This window comes from Lactuca serriola, chromosome 1 (assembly GCF_051521515.1).
Source record: "Lactuca serriola cultivar US96UC23 chromosome 1, Lser_US96UC23_V15, whole genome shotgun sequence".
In the NCBI taxonomy this organism is placed as follows: domain Eukaryota; kingdom Viridiplantae; phylum Streptophyta; class Magnoliopsida; order Asterales; family Asteraceae; genus Lactuca; species Lactuca serriola.
The window spans coordinates 96783920-96788872 of NC_136408.1; positions in this window are offsets into that span (position 1 = coordinate 96783920).

Genomic DNA, 4953 nt, shown 5'->3' on the forward strand with positions numbered 1-4953 from the left:
TAGTTTTACTGTTATAAAATTTCATATCGTTTGGTTTATTTTTAATTAATATGATCCAATTTATTGTCTTAATTATAATATTTATTTTGAAAAAGTTATATATTCAATTTAGTTTTACTGTTATAAAATTTCATATCGATTTGTTTTTTTTTTTTTTTTTAATATGTCCGATTTATTGTCGATATGAGTTTGTTCAACATCGTGATTTAATTTTAAGACCTTTTAGAAAGTTTAAATTTTTAGATTTAAAAAAAATAAAGAAAAAACAAATGTTTGAAGCTACATAGCTTTTATTAACGTTTTGCCATTTTATAAATTTCAAATGGTTATTTCTAAATAAACAAAAGGGAAAATGACTCTTGAGGGTAATTAACTTTTGCGTTTTTACTCATTTGGTCATTTTTTTTTTTTTTTTTTTGTATTCAATATACCATCGAACTTATTGTTTGTGTTCACCATAACCCTTTTGACCGGCTTTTGACCTGTGATAGCCAGTCAATGGGTTATGGTGAACACAAACAACAAGTTCGATGGTATATTGAGTAAAAAAAGGAAAGGAGCCAAATGAGAACAAATGCAACAGTTGGTTACCCTCGTGATTCATTTTCCCTTTACTCATTTACAGCAAATCCCACGTCATCTCCTACTGATATTAATGACTTTATGAGATTCATTCTTGCTTCTCTTCAAAACATAACTCACAAAAGAACATTATTCATATATGTACAACTTTGTAATGCACATGAATATTTATTAGGGAATCTTGACTAAGCAGGCGTATTTCATGACTACATTACATTTCCAATCAAATCATTTATCGTATCATGGATTCTAGACAAATCTACAAACGAGTGAAATCACAATTGCTGTGATTTTTGAGTTTACTTAGCTTTAAGATCGAATTCATGGGATAAGATACAACATCAATATGTACAATATCATGCTACTTTTGTAGACACATCACCATAATATACCTTGAGGTAAACGTTTATGCTGATAAATATACATCTCATATACAGTCATATCCTTTTGCAGAAAGGTGTTGACAGCTAACCACAATAAGCATAACATAGACCATATTTTAACAAGGTTACCCCTTTGAAACGCTCTTCATATACGTTATAGCCAAAAAATTTGATATTTTTGCAACTTTAATTTCATTTAACTTTTAGGAGAAAATGACTCGGGAAGGTAATCAACTGTTCAGTTGGTTCTCATTTGGTCCCTTTTTTTGTACTCAATATACCATCGAACTTGTTGTTTGTGTTCACCATAACCCTTTGATCGGCTATCACAGGTCAAAAGTCGGTCAAAAGGGTTATGGTGAACGCAAACAACAAGTTCGATGATATATTGAATAAAAAAAAGGAAATGGACCAAATAAGTATAAACGCTAAAGTTAATTACCCTCAATAGTCATTTTCCCTAAACAAAACTACAAGTTACACATTTCCGTCTCCAACTATGGTTTGTAGCTTACAACTTTCAGTTGTAGCTTTAAATTGAGTTTTAATTTTTTTTTTTTTTAAATCAGTAAAATATTTATACATTAATGAAATTAAAATAAGAGTAGATTATACGAATGGTCCATACGGTTTGAGGTAATTTACATGTTTGGTCTCTAACTTATTTTTTTTAACTCGGAAGGTCCCTACTGTTTGTTTTTGTTGCGTGTTTGGTCCATTTCTTACCTAAAAAAGACTATTTTACCCTTAATTTTTTAAGTTATTTAAATAAACATACCCCAAACACATTTCCATCTCACATTATTATACCTTATCTACCCACTTTATGTAAAGAAATTAAAAAAAAATCAAAGACAAAATAGTCTTTTTAGAGGTAAGACATGGACCAAACACGCAACAAAAACAAACTGTAAGGATCTTTCGAATTAAAAAAAATAAGTTAGGAACCAAACATACAAATTACCCCAAGCCATAATGACCATTCATGTAATTTACTCTTAAAAGAATTATTTTTGAATTTCAATTGTCTAACTTTATAGAACATGCCATCTAATAAATAGTTCATGTCGTACATCTGGCTTTGAATTTGCACTTGGCAGTCCCAAGCCCTCATCGCTGTTCACCTAAGTCATCAGCACTTTGAATTGGCACTTGGCATTACCACATCATAGCATCATTCCTCGTTGGAAATTGGCACAGTCAAACATGTTAGCATATATAAAATCGTATTGTATCGAATAATAAGTTTTTTTTTTTTTTTTTTTTTTTTTTTTTTTTTTTTTTGGAAACGTCGAATGACATTAAAAAAGCCACTCGACTAGCAAGAAACTAGTCGGGGTGAAAGCAAGGTATAGGAACAACAGTTTACAACACTGAAAAAGGAGAACAAACCTATTCCACCCAATCTTCTCTAATAAATAAAAATAATTTTTCCACATGTCACTCTTTCATTAACTTGGACACATGTCATTTTTAGGTATTTTTGATTAAATATTTTTTCCATTTGTCATTTTCTTATTTTTTTAATCTTTTCTTAATGAACACATCATATTTACATATCAATTAATAATTACTTTAATTGAAAATAGCCAATAAATTACAATATTAATACTCATATAGTATTTAATATGTATCCTTTTAAATTCAAATTTTAAATTTTAAATTTTAAATTTCAAATCTAAAACTTCAAATTTAAATAAAATTTTGTTTAAACTTTTATATTTAATTTTTGTTTTATCAAACCCGAATAACATACGGGTTTCACACCTAGTTACACATATTTTTGGAACCCATATGCTCAACATTTGGCAAGTACTACCTTTATTCCGAACTCTTTGAATTCGAATGTTGATGTGTCATAGATGTAACATAGATAGGAAAAAGAGGAGAGAAGGGATGTGGGTTAGCCTTCAAATATTGTTCTTTTTGCCGGGTGTGTGAAACATTATATGTAGTATCATCTTTTGGTTGTTTGGAATTGGTATAGTATTATTTTTTTTTTCTAAACCATATATTGTATTAATTATAGTTGATAAATTTTTTTTATTCTATTACTGTTAGTGGCGGAGCTAGATGGGGCGTTGGGGGTACTATATTATCCAGTGGCGGAGCCAGGATCAAAGTAAAGAGTATCCTAATTTTATTTTTAGAGTAACCCAAAAAAAATTTCAGCGTACTTGGGCTTCCCCGGTTCAATTTCAGTTTTAAACCCAAACCTTAATCGAATCATTAGCTAACTTCAAGTCTTGTTATATAAACATGAAGGTGAAGTATATTTTGATAATTGAATCGATGTGGGATTGAAAGTAGATATAAAATGAAGTATGAGGATAATAGGCTTATATAATAGACAAAAATGGTTGAGTTTACATATGTTTGGCGATGTGGGATAGAATAGTTGGGAAAATAAAACAAAAATAAACAATGAATATCTAAGCAACAAGAATTGAACCTAAGAGCTTTACTTCTATAAGGCACCGCATTACCCAGTAGCTCCACTATTTGTTTGTGTTTATAATTAAATGGATACATATATACACATTATACCAAAAATTTTTTTTTGAAGAATTCGTAAACAAAAATTACACTACCGAAAAAAATTTGAGGGGTATCCCGGGCTACCCTGGGATCCACTTGGATCCGCCTATCCCAAAAAAATTGTTTTATATATATATATATATATATATATATATATATATATATATATATATATATAATATTGTTTGTAAACATGTTTCTTGTTATTGTACCCAAAATTAAAGAGATTATAACATGTTTTTTAATGTCCGATATTGGATAACTACATATATAATATATTGACAATGTTTGTACCTCATATCAAAATTCTTATTTCCGCCACTGATTATTGTATCAAGTATATATGGTACCAACTTATTTGCCTACCAATAACTTTGGGTGATACATGTTGGTAACGATATATACCAACATACATAGGCTTTTGTGAAAAAAGATTTCCCTATTTTTGAGCATTATGAACATGAATGGAGCATTTGTGAATGATGGTTTTGTGGATGGTTTGAGAATGAAAATTCGATCCAAAAGGATTTTATTAACTGCTATCATGACTTTAAATTTTAAAAGATGCTGAGGAAATTAGATCATGACATGATTTAAAACTTTAAACTTTTTTAATTTGGTATACAGTAATATCAAAGCTATTGAATCTTAAATACCAAACACACTTAAACTTTAAATATACGATCTTATACATACATACATACATATATATATATATATATATATATATAGAGAGAGAGAGAGAGAGAGAATTGGTTGGTATAATATTATCGTGGGATTTAAAACTTTATACAGGTACCATACCATACTATCATATCTAGGTAATGGTTACCAATATTATTGATTCGGTTGGTAACTAGTTGGTTTTCCGTGATACATATTTGTCAGCTCTGATGAAATGTTAGAAAGCTAGGGCAAAACAAGGTTTGGTAATCAACAATTATGATATCTCACAATAGATTTGTTTTCAGGAATGAAATTTCTTAACAAGAAATTAAATTTGAAATAATATGTAAAGAGCACTCAAAGTACTTTGATGTCGCCGTTGATGCATGATATACTTATATCGAAATAACCCAATATCAATTAGGACCTTATGAGCAAAAAAAGTATATTTGACTCTATTGTAGCCATTTCATTTTCATGGATGATCGAGTAATTAGATTAAATCAATTCAAAAGATGCATTTAATTCCTTTATTGTCAACTAGTTGTGAAACCCGTATATTATACAGGTTGATTAAAACAAAATATTAAATAGAAACGATTAAATGAGAAATTTATATGAATTTGAAATTTGAAATAAATAAAAATTATGAGAAAAAAAAACATGCAAAAAATAAATAAATTAAAATTATTGTTTAGTTATGAGACCCGTATACTAAACAGGTTAATTATAACAAAATGTTAAACACAAAGGTTTAAACTGTAAATTTATTTGAAATTGAAAT